This window comes from Pezoporus occidentalis, unplaced genomic scaffold, assembly GCF_034315485.1.
Source record: "Pezoporus occidentalis ecotype Australia unplaced genomic scaffold, CSIRO_AGI_Poc_V1 ctg288, whole genome shotgun sequence".
NCBI lineage: Eukaryota > Metazoa > Chordata > Aves > Psittaciformes > Psittacidae > Pezoporus > Pezoporus occidentalis.
In genome coordinates this window covers 541058-563309 of record NW_026914807.1, presented here as the reverse complement: position 1 = coordinate 563309, position 22252 = coordinate 541058, and the positions used below count along the sequence as shown (strand labels likewise).

General features: G+C 47.4%; 1 long non-coding RNA gene across 1 annotated transcript; it reads left to right on the top strand.

Moving 5' to 3' along the window:
• The first annotated feature begins 573 nt into the window (after positions 1-573).
• LOC134167416 (uncharacterized) lies at positions 574-12704 on the top strand. Its single transcript, XR_009966177.1, has 3 exons — positions 574-931; positions 9596-9833; positions 12376-12704. It is a non-coding gene; the product is annotated as an uncharacterized LOC134167416 (long non-coding RNA).
• The last annotated feature ends 9548 nt before the right edge of the window (positions 12705-22252 follow it).

The window sequence follows — 22252 nt, the reverse complement described above, 5'->3', positions numbered from 1 at the left end:
TACCCTTCTCACATTTCATACACAGAGGAGGAAGGCTATTCTCCCCACTGAGTAATCTTTAATGTCTTCCTTTTTCTGTTTTCATTTCGGAGAAAGTTTGGATGTTGCATTTTCTTTAACAACCTGATGAAGTCTGAGACCTTCATTCTGTATTTCATAAATCTTGCTGAACCTCCCGTGAGTAAAACCAAAATAAAAAACTAAATAAATAAATAAAATAAATAAATAAAAAATAAAACTAAATAAATAAAAAATAAAAAGACTCTAGGATTTACTTTAGTTTTCCCAATTTTCCTATGATTGTCTGTGCCATCTCCCCTTTAACATATTTTTCCATCTGCTGCATGTTCCAGGAACTTTTGCATTATTCCTACAACACATGCATGCGAAACAGACCAAGGAGTCCAAGAAAAGGCCTAAGAAGTCTCATGCTGCTCATACTTGATCATTACTGAGGCCAATCATAGCTGTAATGCTCATGGCTAATGTCTTGATCCCAGACATGCCGAGGTTAGCTACAGAGATGTGGTGACCCAGCTTCCTCACCCTCTGCAAGATCAGCCTGCAACCTTGAACTGAGGCAGACACTGGGAGCTTGTCTTCTCCTCGCACTAGCGATCCTCCCCTCCAGGCAGGCTGATGCTGTAAGAACTGGCCCTGGCAGGATCAGCTCCTCTAGAGGGTACTAAAAAGGGAACAGCAAAGTTTCACTTTCAGCTCTCCCTTATTCTGATGACATCTGTCAGATGCACGGCTGCTGGTGGTGTGGAAGATACTCCTCTGTTGGGAGGTGCAGTGTTGAACACCGGCATGACTGACAGCAGTCTCCAGGCTCTGGCTGCTGATGAACATTGTCGGTGCCCCTCATATAATGATGACTTACCTCTTCCCAGATTGGACAAGAGGAGGCCTGTGAAAAGCACCATTGCTTGTAAGTAACTGCTCCTTTCAACTTCAATGACATGTCACATCCATCCTCAAGCTCTTCCAAAAATTCCCTCCTGGGACTTTGCTTTCCCCGTAACTTGGAGTGACATGCATTGGCAAGGAGGCAGACAAGGGTCTAGCTCGGCCTCAGTCCTGCCATGTGTAAATGAAAAGGCTGTGTGGCAGGGGGGAAGGAGAGGGCTGTGGCAGAGTAAATAAATTGCACCCTGCATGTGTTATGCCAGCGGGGCTTCAGAATGGTTCTACGGGCTTTTGTAAATGGGAATTCGCCTCCTCAATTGCTCAGGGCAGTGCTGTCAAACAGTGTTGCCAGGCTTGTGCCTCATCCAGAGGTCTCAAATATTTCCCAAGTCACCCCACTTCAATTTGCTTTCATAAAATGATGTTTCCCTTTTGGGGAGCAGAAAAACAAGCCCAGAAAGCCCACCGAGAGGCCATGGGAAGAGGGAAGGGGAGGCAGCAGGTGAGTGGGAAGGGACGGGAAGCTGCATGACAAGGGCTTTCGCAACGCAGGAATTCAGGCTCTTCCCCCCGCGCTCCCCCCCTCACACCCTTGTTTGGATTTAGGATGCATCCTCCTATGGCGTCGTAATTACTAAGATTACCAAATGAATCTTTTGCTTCTGTACACACCGGGCATTCAGCGGAGCTCTAATAGTTGTCATTAAGTTTTCAGGGAGGTGGGAGAAGATAGATTGAATGCATGCACTTCAGCGCTGCACAGAGCCCATTGATGGCTGCTGAGTAATGATTTTTTTCTAATTGGTGGAGAGCAGCGGCCCTAATGGATGGAGCCTCTCTGTGCATTTACACTGTCTCCTCAATCAATAACCCTCGCAGTGCCTGGCACAGAGGAGTTCCTGAAAGCCCCTTTGTAATAATGGATTGCTGGAGGTTACACAAACCGCTGCCTCCCGCTGAGTCAGCCCTCTGTCAGGCACCTCGCGCTTCCCCGGGGCCCCGGCTTTCCAGACGGGACACCCGCAGCGGGGCCCTCGCCTCGGGTCTCTGCCCTCTTCCCGCGGCCACCGGCACCCCGCAGGCTCCCCGGCTGCTGGGGGGAAGCGTGGGGGGGATTGGTTGCCTGCAGAGCCCGTGCCAACCTGGGGGAGTGGGAACAGCTGGGTTGCTCTTCATTGGCTTCAGCTGGGGAAGTTTGGCCTTTGAGAGGAGGCTTTGTGGGGTTTGCTCCCCTTCTCATCCTAAAGAGAAATCCACACATCAGAACCAGAGTCTTTACTGAGGCCGAAACCATCGAGAAGTCAGGCTGCACTGAGCAGGGCTCTCGACTTGGCCAGGCTGTGTAGAGCAGGAGCCCAGCTCAGGGAGGACAAGCGTCAGCCACTCATGAACCGTCTCCCTGCATCACATACGTATGGGCTGCTTGTATCTTAGCCCTCAACATCCTCCCGTTTTTTGCTTTCGTTTTGGGGGTTGACATGCAAGCAACAGTTGCAAGACGGCACTTGAAATTCAGCCTTGCTGAAGCGTTTGCAGGAGGCAGGCAAGTCTGACAGATGGGGGGAGACATGAGAAAAGGGGTATTATAGAGTATCTTAAAAGGGAGGTTTCAACAGGGTGCCAGCTCAGCCTTCCTCTTCCCCACACAAGAGAGCCTTTTAATGGAAAAAATAGAGGGATTTCCATGGTTTGCTGAGATTACAGACGACTGAGACTAGGTTTCTTCGCTGCTACTCTCTGGGGAAATTGTGTCCTCACAGTCCACTGCAGAGCATTTCCAAGTGCCAGCATGTTGCCTCTGTTAACTTTAAGCCCCCCAGGAAAGGTGCCCATTTCTGGGATCTTTTACAAGTGAACCTGCCCTCTCTGTTTGGTGCAGACCCCCATAACTCCGGTTTCCCAAGTGCCCTGTACTGTGTCTGCTCTTGTTGGCTTGCTAATGAGGTTTTTATATCTCATTGTGTACCTGGGCTTTTCCCAGCTGCATAACTCCATGCAATGGGCCATAGTCCACACCAGTCTCGGGAAGGGATATTACTGTGGAAAGGGGAGAGAGAGCTTGGGATTGCCCTGCTGGCACGGCTGGCTACGATCAGTCCCTCTATGAATGCAGATGGTCTGGACCTCCTCCAGCATTGAGGCAACTGGCATTTTCTGTTGTCCTCTCCAGTGCTTGGGGTCCTCAGGGCTTGTAATGATCTCTGATTCTTCTCCCTGAGATTGAATGCAAGTTTAAGGTCTGTCCCCAGCTTGCCATGGTTAAAAGCTGAAAGCACTGAACGGTAAGGCACAAGAGTTGTTTTTGCTGGTGGGGGAACTGGTAGGGAGGATCTGGCCTCAAAACTTCACACTGAGACCCAGACCTACACCTTAGCAAGAGGCTGTTTAGGGCTGGGTGACAGAAGGCACCTCAGTATGCAAACAGCATGATCTGATGATTCCTCCAGGGCTAAGGATTTAGCAAAGAGTGGGTCCCAACATCTCTGCATCATTCCCATTAGGCTGGGGATGTGACTGGGGACAGGAGGGCAATCTGGGACTCTGCAGTGACACTCTGCATGTCCTTGCTTGGCATGCTACCACTAGAAAGCATCCCCCAGGATGGACTTCAGCAGAGGCTATTTCTACACTGTCAGGCACACTCTTTAGTTTCAGCTGAAGAAGTGGCAAGTAAAAGGGTTGTAAAGGAAGAAATATTTTTTCTTGGTTCATGCCACAGCAAAGAAAAGACTACTGAATTGTTTTAGGAGATGGAAGTCTGATTGATCCCCATTGTCACTCCTGACACTCCATCCGAGTGTGCTGAGTGATTTTCTCTCCCTATCACAAGGGGAATCAGTCATACATAAGCTACTTTCTCACTGAACAAGGAATGTCAGAGGGAGAGGGAAGCAGTTGGTCTTGATCCTCTGTTTTTCAGCAGTGTTTGTCTCCAGGATGGGCAGAGGTCCAGGCAAGAGGAAAGTGAATTATTTCAGGCTCAGGGTCCACCCCTACATACCATGGCCCGTGACTCCCACCCTCTGTGAGATCACCCTCAGATCCTCCTGACCTCTGAGATCGTCCCCAAGATCATTATGTCACAGGATGAAGCAGCCCGCTTTAGGGGCTTGGGGCTGCTCTTTGTGGGTGCCCATGCGCCTAAGGCGGCAAGAGTGTGCACTGGGAGGACAGGGTGGCAGAAACCCCAGCCTGGTGACAGAGGTACAGGCCAGAAGGAAGGAAGGGGATATTAAGAAAGAAGGAGAGGCCAGAGAGGCCCTTTAGTAGAGGACAGAGGGTCTTGGAAGGGAAATCAGAATAATGGTGAGGCAGATGAGGAGTAGCTGAGGCGTTCCCAGAGGCTAAAAGCAGAGGACAACCTGTTTCTCTGCCACTGCTGCCTTGCAAATGGGATAAGATCCCCAGCCATCAGTGAGGAGGGACTGGCTGACCAGAGACCAGGGACAGAAACAGACCTAGACAGGCTTACAGAAGATCTGGGTGGAAACACCAGAGGAAAGAGCAGGGCAAGAGATTTTTTTTTTGTATCTTTAATGAAGATGTTTTAGAATCCTTTTGTGAGGAGCATTATCACTTAAGCAAAGGGGCAGGCCACTTGAGCAGTGGCAGAGAAGAGATCCAGAGCAGTCCTGTGGAGGACTTGAGGGTGTGGTCAATGAGAAAATGAACCAGAGCCAGCAGTGTGTGCTCGCAGCCCAGAAAGCCAACCATATCCTGGGCTGCATCAAGAGGAGTGTGACCAGCAGGTCGAAGGAGGTGATCCTGCCCCTCTACTCTGCTCTTGCGAGACCTCACTTGGAGTATTGTGTGCAGTTCTGGTGTCCTCAACAGAAAAAGGACATGGAACTGTTGGAACAAGTCCAGAGGAGGGCCACGAGGATGATCAGGGGACTGGAGCACCTCCTGTATGAAGGCAGGCTGAGAAAGTTGGGGCTGCTCATCCTGGAGAAGAGAAGGCTGCATGGAGACCTCCTAGCAGCCTTCCAGTATTTGAAGGGGGTCTATAAGGATGCTGGGGAGGGACTCTTCATTAGGGACTGTAGTGACAGGACAAGGGGTAACAGGTTCAAACTTAAACAGGGGTAGTTTAGATTGGATATAAGGAAGAAATTCTTTACTGTAAGGGTGGTGAGGCACTGGAATGGGTTGCCCAGGGAGGCTGTGAATGCTCCATCCCTGGCGGTGTTCAATGCTAGGTTGGACAGATCCTTGGGTGACATGGTTTAGTGTGAGGTGTCCCTGCCCATGGCAGGGGGGTTGGAATTATATGATCTTAAGGTCCTTTCCAACCCTAACTGTTCTATGATTCTATGTGTGCTGGAGAAAGGAGCTGTGCCTGGCAGAGAGGGACTGGAGCCGCAGTGGGGCCAGAAGCCAAACCAGGGAAGACGTGGAGATGCCGTGTACACTGTAAGAGGCTGCTGCAGGCCAAATCCCACAGAGCCTCCAGCACAGGCAGCAGCAGCCTGCCCCTGCGCAGGGGGACATGGAGAGACCATTCAGGATTGCTACTAAACAGGGCTCCCTAAAGGCGAAAGCTATTAGGAAAATACCTCAATCAGGAAAAGCTCCTTTGCCTTCAGAGAAGAGGAGCCAAAGCAATGGGAAAGGATAGACATTCAGCTGTCAGTCCTGACTTGCCAGTGCAGGTGGTGGCAAAGGGAAAGGACCTGACTCATGCACTCCCTCTGCCATAGGTGTGCTAACTCATCAGTGTCACAGGAGTTAAATATATTGTTTTTCAGAGCAGAACCATGCTTTACCTATTTTATAGCCATTGTGTAGGCTACAGCACCTCTGGCCCTGTGTCACATCACAGCAACAGAGATCCTTGCAGTGGGACTCGCTGATGGTCTTGCAGCACAACTCTGGGAAATCAGAGCACAAAGATCATGAGAACCTGAAGGCATCCAGCCATTCATTTATGCTACTGCTTCTTCACACTCCACTTGTAGTGTGTGGCTTAGATAAATCAGACTGGAAATATTGCCATAAACTGTACTTCCTATGTAGTTTTTGGAATCAGAGAAAACCTGTGGAGTCCATCCAGGAGCTCAGATGAGAGGGACTGTGATAGCTCAGGCAGAAGTGTTCACTCCTGTCTTTTCCTGCCTCTCTTTTCCTGCAGTGCACCCTTTCAGTGCAGGCAGCCTGGCTGCCTATCTGAGAGGAAATTCAGTGCTGTGAAGCAATGCAAGATGCCCTCTCTTGCTTGTGGCAATAAACTTTTATTCTTGGCTTATTTGCAACCCTTCTTAATCTAGAGGAAATTATCTTCACTTGGGAAGCATAGCTCGTTCTTTGTTTATAAAAAGCACAAACTTCTCACCTACATTGGTAATTTCTCCTCTGACCTGACAGCTACTCAAGGACTTCAGACCTGTCTTCTGCAGCTTCTTTTCCTCACTTTCCTCCATGATTTAAAATAAACAGTGTCTGCTTTGGACTTTATTATCGGGCAAATCAAACAAAACAGTATCTTTCCAAACTGCTCCTCAAAGCAAGCCCATATTCCCACAATTTTTGTAAAAGAGTTTACAATAAGTGATGTGAGAATGCCCATTTCTATTGTGAAAAAATAAATACATAAAATACACCAAAACCAAACAGGAGCTGCCTGAAAGAAAATTGACACAAAGGAAAGGAGTGCGGGTTCAGTTTCTCTGACAGTCAGTGTGATACAGCTTGCATGAGAATTTGTTTCAGTACGCTTCTTCAGCACACACCAGACAGGAAGGTGTTTCGAATCTCATCTCCTAACTTCCCTATTGGAACTGAGGCTTGCATTTATGTGGATTTTTCATTTTACACTATTGTTCAGGGTCCTGCTTGACTTCTTACAACCTTCCTGCCCTCACCTTTTCCCTATCCCCTTGCCACAGCCCAGAGAGATAAGGAAAAACTGAGGATGTGCTAGTGACTGCAGCTCCAGCAAACTTGAGTTAATCTTCGTCCTTTTCCATCAGGAAGCACTCCCTTCTTAGAGGCATTACCCAGACCATGGCTATTTACAGCAGTCAAGAGTTCAACATGTTTTCCCAAAGCAAGGTCCCATTATAGCTCAGGGTAAAGGCTCCCCAAGAAAAGCAGACGCATCTCTTCCATACTTCCCATCTCTGGAAAAAACAGCTGAACTGACCCCTCTGATGGTCTCCAGAGTCTCCCAGAACATGGAGTGAGCCAGTCTTAAAAGGAACCAAGGGATAAATATCCTGGATGAGTTTGGGATGCACTCCCTCAATATGTGCAGCAGCTTGAACTCTGCACAGTCTCGCTGGCCAAAGAACAGCAGCATCCAAGGCTCATAGCTGGCTTGAGAGCCTAGTTCCTGGCATCTCACCCTGCTTTCCCCTCACGGTACTTCAATTTGACACAAGAAAGTCTCTTCTTCCAAGTGCCATTTCAGTTCAGTCTTGCTGCTTCCAGGCTTTTTTTTCAGCTGACATGGAAATACCACCTCTTTGGAGGAGGAGATCCCTGCATTTGACTCTTGGGGCAGAAGACCAAAGTAGTATTTAATAAATTGTCACCTTTGCCAAAAGCAGCAACATCAAACCCTGTGAAATGGGCAATCACTGCAGCTTGAGCTGGTGTGCTGGCAGAGTGACAGCAGATTGTCTCTTGGCTGCTGCTGAGCCAGGTTCAAGAGCTTGAATACGGCTTTGAGCTCTGGCAGTGAATCTCAGAGGCACCGCATGCCCGAGCATCCCAAGGGCAGTGAGCCCCCCTTGCATCAGTGTCTGCCACCCAGCCTGTGAAGTGGTGTTGCATCAGCTCCAAGAGCAAGAGGGAAAAGAGTGAGAGAGAGAGAGAGAGAGAGAGATGTTCACTCAAACTGGCAGCTGCCTTTTGTTTCGCGATGGCAGCTGCCAGCAAGAGACAGGCAGGGCAAGGGAAAAACACACAAGAGCAACATGCTAGATGCAAAGCATATTACACGCTAGATTTAAAATCAAATAGCATGCATGAGGGGTAAATATTCAGCATAATGCATGACGAGTCAGCCCCTCCATTCTCCTTCCAGTTCCTAGGAGCTGTGGGACTGGATGTCCGCAGGCTGTGCTGGCCATCTTAGAAGAAAAGAGAGGGGCAACACTCAAATTTTATAAGTAAAGGAAGCAAGTGCCTAAACATCCATTTTCTTCACCCACTTGAGTCAGGTGAAAGGAGAAGGCTGGTCTGTGGGTGATGCTGTGCAGTGGGCCCGTTGTTTCTCTCTCATTTCTGACAGCTTGCTTCCTTTCCTCACAGGACTGTATATCAGTCGATTTAATGCTTTTGGCAGGGCGACGGCTCTGGAGCCTGACCCTCCTCCCTCTGCAGAAGCAGTGCTGGCAGCAGTGCCGCACATCCCTCTTCTCCTCCAGCTCAGCCTCCCTGACAGCCTGGACCCAGCACAGCACCCCCAGCACCACTTCCTGCCCCAGGGGAAGCCCTTTGCCAGGGCACAATCTGCTTTGCAGTAGCTGCTGCCACTTGGGCCATGCTGGACAAGGTCTGTACCTCCAGTGTTGAACATCCCTGGCCCTTCACCTCCCTATCTGCCCATGTTGCTCATCAGAGAGGCATGCCAGCAAGGGTGGGTGCATGTTTTCAACCCATTTCCCAAGTGCATGGTTTGACAGCATAGTACACTGGCTCTGAATTCCCTGGTACTGCAGCAAAAACACTTTGGCCACATGGCGCTCACTCTGCTGGTTTTAATTTATTTTAATGGTTCTGACAGGCCAACTTTGTACCAGCAGCTTCCTCTGCCAGATCAGATATTGTTTACCCATCCCACTTTAACTTTATGCCATGTTCAATATCTTCTTTCTGCACTGAGCCCACTTGATGCCAGATCAGGTATCGCCTGTCCTCCCTCAGCCAGCACAGAGCATAAAGCTGGCATATGTTCCCCACTGTGCTCTCTGGCTAATTCAGCAGAAACAGGAGCACATGCTTGCACCTGATCCGCATTCCTCCTGACGAGTGGTCTGGTGGTGCATGGATCTGGTATTCACTGCCAGGAGCACTGGACACTCCATGGGAGCAGGTCTCCAGCTGCCCCCAGCCCTGGCCAGAGCAGCAGGAGTACCTGGCGCTTGTAAAGATGATGCTGGGACACTGGCAAGCCATGTATGAGCCATGAAAATGACCATGTGCCAATGGGGGGGGGGGGGGGGGGAAGAGGAGGGAAAATGTCGCACTTTTCATACTTCAGGTTAAGAAAGCAGTGAGATAAGCGGAGTTTTACCTTAGGCTGAATTCAAGCTGTAAGCTCCCTTTATTTTATTTATTTATTTCAAAAAAATAAAAGAAAACAAAACCGGGTTATTGTGTTTTTCCTGCTGCCTCTGCCTGGCAGAGCTAACTTAGCTAAGACAAGCAACACTGAAAAAAACCACCTTTCCTTTACGTACTTGTTCTGATCAGGGAGTGTAAACATACCTGAAGCGGGTCTGAGCTCCTTTTTATGCAAGGAAATATTTCAGAGGAATCCAAGGAACCATGACTCCTTTGCATGTGAGGCAGAGAAAGAAACATACTGTCTGGAAGCAAAGTGACTCTGAATGTGGCCATGGAGATAAAATGGGTTTTTCAACTCCTGCATGCAAGAGCAGCATTTCTCAAAGACAGCTTTTTTCTATTTCATCTTCTTTCTATTTATTTTAAGTGAAGCCCTTTTTATCTCCTTTTTTAGGTTTTAATCTTTATATAGAGCATACCATGACCCTGGCAGAGGAAAAGCAGCTAAATCCTACCTCCTCTATGAATACGTTTAGAAACACCAACTGATCAAAGTTAACACTGTGCGATGAGCAACTGAGTTACTCCTGTTACCACACGTTCCTGGGCTTGACAGACTGCATCATTTGGTGTGTTGATGTATCAGGATTTCATACACCATGAATATTCACCGCGCATATTAAATTAACCAGGTGAGAAAACACAGGTTTGTTTTGCATGTTAACTCTGTGTTAACGCTGCCCCTAAGTGGTTAAGTTGGTTTATTGCAAGTTAATTAGCCCTCATTTCAGGCAGTTATTTATTTATTTGTGGAAGGCTGTTGTGGTTTTTTTCTCTCCCAGCTTTGTAACTAGGCCTTGCCTCTTTCTAGCTTGTGTTCTCATCCTACTCTGTGTGGGTTTCACATAACCGCAACATTTACAGTCAGCTCAGCTTGGAAAGCTTGCATACAGGGAAACATGGATGCCTACTACATGTTTATTACTCAATCCAAGCGTGGCTGTGATCCCCTTAGCAGGCTCCTCTCCCTCAGCTCGTTTTAATTAGCATTTCAAGGGATGCTTGGTACTGCAAGCTGGTGAAGTTTGAAGTTACAATGCGCCGGTTTTTGCATCTTTCCTCCTGAATCGATGTGTCACTTCACAATCATTGCATTACCCAAGCAAGCCTTTTCCCAGGTGCCTTGCTATTTACCCTTGCACTCCCATCCTTCTGCACAGATGCATGCAATGAGCTGAGATCACACGTTCTCCTCTCAGGGCAGCTGGCTGCTGTTGGAGGCATGGGGAGGCCAAGCAGAGCAGCTCAACCCTGCCATGAGGTCTCAAGCTTCCCTTCTTCTCAGTGTGTGCCCCGGGGGCAGGTGAGGAAGGAGGGCAGCCACAAACAGCTCGCTGGCTCTGAAGGGCCTCACACTGATAGCGGTCACTCCATGAAACCTCCAACCAAATACTTGTAGAGCTTACTGACTATCTGGGATCCGATGTGCCTTTTAAAATCATCCACCATGGATCTCCTTCTTTTAGTTGCTTCCAGGCTGCAGCTGGGCAGCCTGGAACTGCTCCCCAGTTTGGTTTTCAGTGCCTAAACAGCCTCCCAGAGTGCATTAAGCAGGTGACCACTGTGACCCCTTCAAAGTCCAAACTTATTTTGCTCCTCTCTTTATTAGAGAGCTGAGTCCCTCCAGTCAAAGCAGATTTTCGTTTCTGAAGCACTGAGCTCCCTTTGGGAGGGTGTGTAGCAGAAGTGCACATTGGTGCTGATCCTTGTTAAGCCAGCAGCAGGCAGAGTGCTTGCACACGGGGCAAGAACCTCCAGAGACCTGGATTCAAATTCGCAGTCGAGTCTCTAGATGAGGAAAGCAAACCTGGTCAATAACGCAGTAGCAGATGCCTGCGCACCTGCACTGCACCAGGCAGCATAGCTATCCATCCCTGCTCAGGCTGTGCGAGCAGCACGGGGAGAGGAAGGTGAGGAAGAGCAGGGGCAGTTCAGCTCAGGATACCTGGATATATTGGCAGAATCTGTCTTTGATGATCAGCCTCTTCTTTCCACAAGCTTTACAATTCAAATATAAGACACCGTAAAAACTGAACCTTCAGGAAGGTCTCCAGACTTCAGCGCAGAGCTCGGGCTGGTTTTCCTTCGTGCCACCACTACCCTTCACCTTGAATAAGCAACATTTGTCTTCACTCGCGATCGTGCAGACCGGAGTCCGGGGAGGAGTCTCGCTGCTGCCTTGAGCTCCTTGCAGCCACACGCCACCTCCTTGCAGCGCATTCCAGTGCCGGGGCTCGGAGGGAGGTGTCTGGCCTTGCAAAGCAGGAGCTGGGGAGCGCGGTGGGGATGAGCGGGCATCCGTCCTTGTCCTTTCCCCAGTGCTCTGCTCCAGCAGTGGAGGAGGGCTACCTGCATCCTGGCCTTGCGCAGCATGGTTGGACACGGAGTTAAGGAGTCCAGACACAGGGAAGCAAAAGGAGCCACAACGGTGTGAGAGGAGCTCGCTAATCTGAAAGAGGCTTCGGGACAGCATCAACAGTGGCACCCTTATAGGGTCCCTGCTTCTCCGCTTCTGAAAAATCTGTCACCGCGTCTCTTCAGTGCTATGTTTTTAAGCAGGGCTGAGAAAGTCTGTGTAAAAGCCTAGGGACTACCTTAAATACCCCTAGCCAAGCCTTCTTAAAACTCCTATTAAAATACAAACACCACAGTCAAGGCAGCAGGCTGCAGGACTGCCCAGTAGCCAAATAAATCAAAATATTCCAGAGATCCTGTTTGCGAGCATCCATTAAAGTCTGACAACTGGCTAATACCAAAGACAGCATGGATCTGAAAGACAGAAACAACGTGCAGGAAGGCAAAGCAGCCCCCGTTTATTTCTCACCCTTTCAAAGCAGTGCTTCACTGCTTTAATGCTGTCCTCTTCCCAGGGGCTGCAAAAAAGGGTTTTCGGTGGCAAGATGACTCTCTCAGGACAGCCGGGCCACAGAGGCTGCACAGCCGTGGGTCCTTGCACCCCCAGCCCCATGGCCAGCACCAACTACCCACCAGCCTCTGCCAGGGACCTCCCAACCCAGGACCGGGACTCAAAGCTCAGTGCCAAGGTTCAGGCCAGCATGAAAAAGAAGCATTTATCTGCATTTGCTGTCTTGATGATGTCTGCAGGCACTTTATCTGTTTGAGGGGTTTTGTGTTTTTTTTTTTTTAATCTGTGCTCTTTATCTGTTTTCTCAGATAAATTAATAAATAAAAGACAGAGAGGCTGGAATAAAGGACAGAGAAAATGAGCAGATTTTGATCTAGTAAGCAATTTAAATCTGTGCTGGCAAGCTGTATTCGTTCATTCATTAATTCAGTCGTGTGCTCAGAAAACCCCAGCAGAGCTCCCTTCCAGCGCAAGAACTTCCGACTGTGAAATAAACCCTGCGTAACCAGATTAACTATGAAGTATGTATCAGCCAGGTCTTAGGCATTAATTCAAGCATACCTTGCCTGCACTGTACATCACCAGAGCCTGGATTCTGGATCAGGTGTCGCTCACTGGCAGGCATAAACTCTGTGAAGTTTCCTGCCTTCCACCTCCCCCCGTATTGCTGTTTCTTGCTCAATTAAAAAAAAAAAAATAATAATAATTATTATATGTACTGTCAGGGAGTCTTGATTCGGCTGTTAATAGCAATGTTATCAATGCCATGTCTTTCAGTCTCACATAATTCAAAAGGGGCTGAATGGTTTTGTTCTGGCATTACAAAAATGAATAACTTCTGGGTTTAGCCCAAGCGTAGAAAATCTCACCTTAAAACTTCAACATTTGTAAATTCAGAATACATTTAGCATGCAGAAACTGATGGGCAAGATAGAAATCTCTGCATAAGCTTAGTGCAGTCTTCCACCTAGCAAGTCTGTGCTGTACTGAATCACTAGATAATTACTGCCTGTGTGAGTGACTTCAATTATGGTATTATTATGTTATCATTTGATAAATGAAGCAGGACAGCAGACTTGTTTTAAAAGTAGGGAGTGAGAGGGCTTGGGTTATTTGGGGTTTTCTTGAAAAGGACAAAATCTTCAGCTGTCCTGGCTTTCCAACATTTTTTATTATTATAGCCATCTAAGGTATGGTTTATGACACAGTTAAATTTCATGTGTAGCCTTTACTGCCATTTCAATACTTTATTTCAATTTCGATTCTTTATTTGCTATGGCAAATCTAATACACGATAATGGTAAAACTTCAGTCACAAAGTGAGCTGGGATCTTCCACTTGGTACCAAGTTGTCCTTTCTCTCCTCACAGACACAGATGCTAAAACAAAACTGTCACTGAGTTCTCCACTATGCAGATAAGTTAGGGCTCCCAGGACCTTTGGAATGCCTACTCTGCAGATGAAAGTCTTGTCTTCCCATTTTTATTAGTCTGGTACCCTTCAGAGATACTGGCTCAATTTTGGGTTTTTCAGCAAGTGCCTTTGCACACAGCATATATGTGTTCCTCCTATCACTCTGAAATATAGAGAGGTCGCTTACTACCTGGCCCAACTAATTCCCAGGCTTTCACTGGACTGGAATTTGGAGGCATGATGTATTTTTTCTGTGTGGCCTACAAATCCCACTTTTTAAACTGGATCTTTCCACACAAAATACTCACCAAGTCATTGTTTTTCTGATGACATTCGGCTGTCAAAAGCCACATCATAGGTATCAGGGATGAAAACACGCAAAAATGACTTTTTTCTTTTCTCTCATCTGTCCCGGGCAGAGAAGAAGGTTCACATGCAATTTGTCTTCTTCAGAGTCCTCCACTGCTGTTTATCAGGTTTTAGTCCAAATAATATCTGTGAATGTGTTTAGCTTGTTAGCAATGAAAATGCTGAGCTGACATTGATTTTGGAGCTACATGTTGCTGAATAAAAGCTGGTACTTTTGCTCCTGAGCCATCAGATGAAATGCAAGAGCATGCTCAGACACTGGCTGAGATGGGAGTCTCCAAGGTGCATGTGTGAATATTGCAGTGAAAAAAGCAGCCTCATCCCACAGACTTTAAAGAATGTATGTGGGGTTTTGGTTCTTAGACAACTCTGAACATCATCTTTTCTCGTATCAATATAATCTGTTTTCTGTTTTCACGAGACTTCACGGGACAGTGAAGTTGCTTCAAACCAATTTCACCATGTGAAAAAATATTAATAGTGTTTCCAGGAGAGGAACGTTCTAGGTATTCATCTTAGATTCTGCAGTCACAAACAGACCACATGTACTTTTCCTTCTGACAGCAGTCTTTAGCATTGCATATTGTATAATATTCTGTAATTGTAACTTTAATTTATAAATCTTTGTAAATTGCATGGATGAGAGACACATAGTGACTTTTTGTTCTGGGATATATACTCACTTGGTAGATAAAAGACAAAGGACCTGCTAGCACCAGAAATACTTCACCTCTGCCTGCACTGAAGTCAAGTCATACTTGAAGATTTTTTTCCTTAAGCCTCATAGAATAAGCTTCTTCAGCTTCCCCTTTAGAGCAGGTTTGACAGATCGCAGATCATTCTGCCAGACATTTTTAAGCTATTTCCGTTTTCACAACAGCCTTTGCAAAGGAGACAGAGGGGAGAAGGAACTAAACCCTTTCGTTGTCTACCTCATGTCCTCCCATGAGCACTGCCCAGCGTGGCACAAGATCTTCCATTTGCCTGATTCTCAAGGGCCTCATACAACTCCCTACACCAATGGTGCTCATCTCAGGAGAGGACACTTGCTCTAATTCACATCAGAATAACTCCTTTGGTACGGTGGTTAGTTACAACCTTTTCTGAAGTCATAGCCTATGTGTCTCTCTCAGAGAGTCTACTTTCAAACCCACAATCTCCTTACACTAGAAATATCACTGAATGCTTTGCTTTCTTTTTCCCTCACTATTTCTGATCTACCCAGGCTCTGTAGGCTCACTCCATCAAGGGATCCAGATGCTCTGTAGATCTTGCTGATATCTCTATTCACTGTGACAGCTGCAAACTGTGTCAGGGTGATTTTCTTCCCCAACACACAAGTCAAAGTTCACCAACTTCTGTAGTCAGATTGGTGCAAAGAAGGGCAGAACATGGCAGGTGAAAACAACAAGACTTCTTGATACTTTTGCTGCAAGGCTCCAAGGCTTCTGCTGCTGCAAGGGTATATATATGTCTCATGCTGTCCAAATCCAGCACTTCAGCTCAGCAGCCCCATGGATTTCAATCTTCAGATGCAAGCACAGCAATGTAGGTCCAGGTTGCAACTTTCTTTATGACTTGTCTTCAGAATATAGCTTGAAATGTGGGGACCAATTCAATGTCATTTTCATTATTCAGGCTGATTTCTTGAGTTCCCTGCCAACAGCAGAGACCTTAAGTGTAAATGGTAAGATTTCTGACAGACCTATGAGGCAAAACCAAACTCTCATTCCAGCTCACAAATGAGGACTAGATTAACTCAAATCTGTGTCTCAACACTGCTAACACATCCCACACGGACAGCAGCCCTCAACTACACACACAGCCTCAATAAAGGCTGTGTGTCATTTCCTTCAAGGGTAGATGGGGACAAAGTGCATCTGGTAAGTACGAGGTTTACTGTGATGGTGCAATGGCAGGAAATGCCACAGAGCCATTGGTGTATTTCAAAATACATTCTAAGCCACAGAAGAGACACTTTTTTTTTTAAATTTCTGGGTCAGAACAATATAAAATGGATATTTCAGTTGCTTATACAAACTGAAACCACAAAAATATGCACCAGAACTCTTAGCCTAAGTTTATATACCACTATGCTTTACTTATAAGGCATTACAACATTTCAAGTTGTGAAGAACTCCAGAGAATCCAAATAGACCTCATCTCTTGATATATGGATTTTCTTGTGAAAACATCACTTTGGAGCCAAGAGAGATAGCCAGACATGTCCTGCATGCTAGGCTAATTGTATGAGACTATTATTTATTCCATTCAGTAAGTGTGCATCTGGTAGTGATGATTGCAAAGCCTGTAAGAAGGCTGATACTTCCTAGCAAGTGACATTTTTATGGTTAATAGAAACTGTCATAGAAACCACTTGGAGGGGGATATGTACAGGCTTGATCTTCAACTTAACAGTAAATCACTTCAGATTAGAATTAGATATCATGACAAAATCCTTCATCCTGTAAATTTCCAGAATTCAAGTAGTAGTGGCTTCGGGAGAAACTGACAAAACTAGAAGAACAGTTTCTCATTTGGTTTTGATATCCAGTGTGCAGAAGATCGTGTCTTTTCCGTAAATGATACCACATTAAAATGTGTCTGCGCTTTTATTTCTTGCTATTCTATTAATAATAGGAAATAGTCCTTCTTGTAGGCCACAAGTCCTAGGGCAAGAGGTAGTTTAAGGATGGAAGAGAAAGATGGGCATCATGTCAGAGACACCACAAGCAGCATCAAGCCTACAGTGCTGTGAGAATGGGTCATCCCAAGTCTCTGCAAATACAAGTGAGTCACGAGCACCCAGTGGGCCTCGTACCATCAGCCTGTTGAGAGTAGGATGCAAGGCCTGATGCCATAGGTGAGGGAAGTAAGGGTGTCAGGGTGTCTCTACCTAAATATTCTTATTAGTAGTTTGGGACAGCTATAGACTTCTGTAGTGTTCATGCCACTGATCTCCTGCCAAATGCCCTAGCAACCTCAAAGTAGCTTTGTGGTGACTAATGGTCAAAGGACATAGGTAAAACAAAGTCTGTGTGTAGAGACAGTATCTTTTGTTAGACCAACTGATCATAGAGGGGAAAATGAGACAAGTTTCTGGGCACAGAAGTCCTTCTCCAGGAATCTATAAGCCACTTTTTGAAGTGCTTCCAAAGAAAACACAATCAGTACAAATGATCAATATTCTCCTGAGCATTGGATCTCAGATTTGCTCCTCCAGCAAGCAATTGAATCAGAATCGGTTTTGCACCATCAACCCCTCAAAAAAGCCCATTACCCCCCAGCAATCACCGGGTTACTCCCAAAACCTTGGAGCAGTTGCGTCTGAACCATTCCTACCCATGTTACACTGGTACTCCTGGCCTGCCTGACATCACCCTGCTTCCTGGCTGTCTGTAAAGTCTTATTCCATTTGGGCTTGCCCTTGCATGACAAGGAGATAAGACCTTCTTTCTGCCCAGCTTTGTCTTTTGCATGGAGCTGGAGAAGCTCCACAGAGCCATGGGTCAGCTCATCAGGAGACTGTTCAGTGTGGGACAGAGGGACCACTATCTTCAGTCCCTGTGTCTAAAATGGTAGTAGTAGCATTCCTGCATCCAAGGCATAGGGTAACTTCTCCAGGGAAACCCAAATTCTCCACAGTCAGGAGAAAGCCCCGTGAGAAAATAGGGTATGAAACCAATGGAAGTTAGAAACCTAGGCGTGAAAATGTTTGGGATGGGGTGTAGCCATGGAGCCAGATTATACTCCAGCTTGCAAGGGCCCCAGTACCCTCCTCCCACAGCAGAGGGATGTTCCCTGGCTGCTCTCTTTCAACTGGGCTCTGCTTCCAGAAGGGAGAACAAATAACCATTTCAGCAGAAGTGACACTGCACTGTACAACACCTCTCTGCAGCCCTCGCCAAACCACCAGTCACACGCTATTTACCACAAGCTGGAGAATTCACTAAATCTGGCCTATTTTGAGTCAAACGGGGGCAGTTCCAGCCCTCACGAGGACAGCCCTGCCAGCTGCCCTCCCTCTTGGACAATAGGGAGAGAAAGGGGACATCCATCTCTGGTATCCAGGCTGTGTGCGCGCAAGGAGACAGGTGGCTGGTGGGGAGCTACAACGGAAAGGCAAATGCACGGCACCTCTCACGGAGTACAGGCGTGTGTAAAAGGCTGCAAGCAGCCTGAGCCAATTAATTTCCATACTCCCTTTCAGTCAGATGTGGAAACGAAGCATGTTGCATTCAGCACAGGACACTCAGTTCAGGGCGAATCAAAAAAGAAAGGGGGGTGGTGGAAATGATTCAGCAATCAGCAAATTCAGAGGAGGGGCAGCAGGAATGGGTCTGGAGAGATGAGTCAGCATTGGCTTCAGGTGATGGAGGAAAGGAGGCATTTCTGCTCTGCTGATTTGTGGAGCTTGATTGAAGTCAGCCTGGGCACTGGCATTGCATCGGGACGGAAGCTGCCTGATAGGCTGTGAATGCTGTGAGGGGAAAAATCCAGCAGTCATGCAGGCAATGTCTTTATTAAGTGCATTTTGTGACCTCCCAGCTGATTGGACATTTTTTTACAGACTTATAGTAGATTTATAGCAGATGTTATAGATGGTGGGGGAGAGGGGGGCTGTTGTGCAGGGTTTTTTATGCGTATGGTGACAGTGTGTGGGGTACTGAATTTTAAGCAAGGCTGCATGAAATTCAATCACTTAATCTTAAATTACAAGCCACTGGCTGCCAAAGCAATTTTTGAGATGGAAATTCTTCTGATTCACAGATTCCTTTGCCTCTTTTAAGGAACAAATGAGCAAACAAACTAGGAAAATGTTATTTGCTTTTTCAGAATTTGCTAACAGGGAAAGATTAGATTTTTTTTTCTGTGGTATTTGGCAGGGCCTCCTTTCCCTGCTTGTAGCCGGTAGCTAGGAGAATAATGGTTCAGGATGAACAGGTATCATTTCCAGCATGTCTCTGTTGTATAGCCAAGAGGTGAGCCTGCTGTTTAAAATGTTGCAGGGATGTTAATTAAGGTATACCCGAGATTACAAAACCTATTCCAGTTGCCTTCAAAACCCTAGAGGAAACAATGGGCCAAAAATATTTCTAGAAGATATGTATCCCAGAGTTTGGTGATATTCTGAGAGTCCTTAGTCAGACAGGTAAAACCTCTCAGAATTACCCAAGGATTATTCACACAAGTAATTGTTGCAGACTCAAACTCTTCTGTGCTCACTCTCTGGTAACCAAGTTGTTGTAGGAAGAGCACTCTTCAAAGGAGATAAATAGCAAGGCATGAATGCTTAAGCTGGTGCTGAGAGGAATTAGACCTTCTGAAAACCCAGCCCTAAGACTCATGCCAGCATGAATCATGCAAAATGTGTAGATGGGTTTGGAGATCTCTCTCTCATTCTGTTGTCTGGCCTCAGTGCAGTACAAATTGTGAGCCTACAGTTGTAGTTTCATACACGTGCAAGTCACAGGTAGCTCGGACCTGAATCCGGCCTGCAAGCCTCCTTCCTGCCCCACGGCAGCTCTCTGGGGGAACAGCAGGGCTCATCATCGTGCAGAGCAAGAGGATTTGTTGGGCAGTGTTGCTCTTGCAGTGCAGCCCCTTTTGTGGTGTTCCCCATGCCTCGCTCTGACACAATGAGTTCAGGAGAGAAACAATGAGCCTGAAGTGGTAGTGCTGACCACAGAAGGGGCTTCAGGTTCCAGATGCTAGGGGCCTGGGCTTAACCCCAACCTTACAGCCCCAGCAGTCAGTGCCATGCAGTGTTAGGTGCCAGACTGTGACGCGCTCATTCCCTCACACTGAGTCTCAGCTGCTACCCAGTTTCTGACTTTCTTCATTGACAGATAGAAAATAACAACAACAGCAGTGTTCTGTGGTATAAACATCATGAACCGAGTCATTACAGGAGATTTTTGTTCATTTGTTTATTTTCTAGACACATCAGACGTGCCTGAGACAGTCATACATGATCACTGTAGTGTAAAATTACTCTCCCAAAGAAATAATTACCAAGCAGGTAATCTTCTCTTAATAAATGGTATATACATGATAGCCCACTTCCCTAAATTTTATTCAGCCTAGAAAAAAAGACTGTAAAACCTATGTGGCTTTCGCCTTTCCTCCTGCCCTTTACTTTGTGAATCGGGACATCCATGCATTATTGAGGCCTGCTCAAAATGGAGCTACCTTTAAAGCAGACTCTCTGTATTGAGGATTACATGTGGATTATCTGTAAGAGATCATTCAGAATCAAAGCTAAGCGCTTACCCAGAAATCCTTTGTAATTCCAGTTGCCCCTTATTTTGACTAGTAGCAACTGAGGACAATTGGATCAGCACTGTGTACCTGTCAGCCGTGCCGAAAGTCTCCATACAGTCCCGAATTCCATGCCGCATGATTACCAAGGGAAGCTCAGAGCTGCACCTTATCTCTTTTATAAACCCTCTTAATGCTGTGGCTGCAGGATCTCCCACACACCACTGAATCAGCACCTCCTGCCAGTCACCCGAAGCGGGGCTCTGCCTGCAGGTGAACTGATTCAGCAGGGCTAGGGACCACCACGCCTGCAGCCTCCTTATGAAGGAGGAACCCCACATGGGTGAATGGGGATGTGAATGCAGGAGCAACAATGCTGAGGAGTGAGGGAGGAGGGAAAGAGCCAAAGGCAATGGAAAGGCTGCCCAGCACTGATAGGTCTGTACCCATGCGGCTTCCAAGAGGGTTCACTGCACCCCTGGGACACATGTCCTCCCCACAGCAGAAGTGCATCCCCCCCACTTCGTCTCCTAGCTCCAGACAAAGGGAACAGGCTTCCCAAATGGGGCAGGGGGTCCAGCTTGCCCACCCACACCAGGGATACCCTCACTGTGATCAGGCCACATGCCAAGCCAGTTCTTTGAGAAAACACCTTTCCCAAGCCACAAAAGAAGGATGGCTGAAAAACCCAAGCCCCTGCATCTCCCGCTGCAGCAGCAGTTGCCTTTTTTAAGCAAATCCCTGCCTGCCTGAGAGAAGGAAAACAGCACTAAAAAAAGAGCTGTTCCTTGGGTTGTATCCATTTCGCATGCACATAAAAGATGAACTTCCCTTTGGAAACAAAACGCACAGAGTTGCGGTTTGAAAGGGGCCTCAATTTGGCTTCGACCGGGTGCAGCTAATTGCAGTTGCGAGCGCCAGCAGGTGCAGGCAGGCAGCTGAGGAGCCCTCCCCTAGGCATGGATGGCTCCCGGCATGTCCCAGCCTTGACAGAAACGCGGCTGAGAGACATGGGTCTCACATACTTCATTTGTGAGGGGCTATGCTCAACATGGGCAAGGGGGAGAAGGTGCTGGAAGGTTCTAGAAGGCTCCAGAAGGCTGCCAGGGCCACTGTGGTCCAGGGCAACGCCGTGCCTTGTCTGGGAGAGCCCCCCGTGGTCTCTCTGTCACCCAGCTGCAGTTGCATGCTGCCCGGGCCCTGGGTCCTGCTATGGAGTCAACACCACCACCATGTCAGGAGGGAGAACGGCTGTGACAAGAAAACTGCAAACACCTCCGGTCTTCCCTTGATTTCACAGCCAGGGAGACGCTGTCTATACCCTGTCTCATGTGCTGGCCTCCCCTTCATCTGCCCTGAGCTCAGCTGAGGGGCCAGTGTGGGCTCCCAGCAGCAGGCAAGTGGGAGCTGGAGCACAGCATGGGTCCCACCAGGGACTGTGCAAGTCCTGGCCAGGGTTCCATCCATCACAGATCCCCAGGCCAGCCAGCACATCTCCCTCTTGGCTGCTGCACCCAAGACTTCACTGATGCTGGGCTGTTTGTTTTCTTAGATCGAATGCCCACATGGACCTGACCACAGATTGTGGCAGTTCCGCTGTGTATAACTGCAGACCAGGAACCACGCGTTGGTTCCCTGGCATTCTCCAGGACAGCTTCACTCCAGACAGGGGCTGCTTCTTCCTCTGCTGAATTTTAGGGTGCTTCTTGCCCTGGCCAAAGTCAGGATGAACACAAAGCACGCTTTATCAGTATATTTCCTGAAAGCTCATTTTGTCTGCAAGGCTTTTAGCAGGGCAGACAATTAAATTTACCATCTTAATTCTTACATTCTTTTTATATCTTTTAAGAGGTAACTGAATCACCAAATAATGCACAGGCTTTCATGAAGGAGATCTATGATCCCATCTCTCACAGCCTTCTCCTCCCACTCTTACCCATTTGTCCCCTTACTTAACAGCCTGGGGTATGAAGAGCATGAGCCACTTTGGGCAGGCACTGCAGGTTTTCTGCATGGCATCTGGGTACTCTGAGGGACAGTGAATCGCAGGGGTGCAGACTGCAAAGGCAGAGCAAGCCAGCTTGGTTACCTATAACACGTGCAATGAAAGACATCTATGAATTCATTCCTGAATGAACTAGA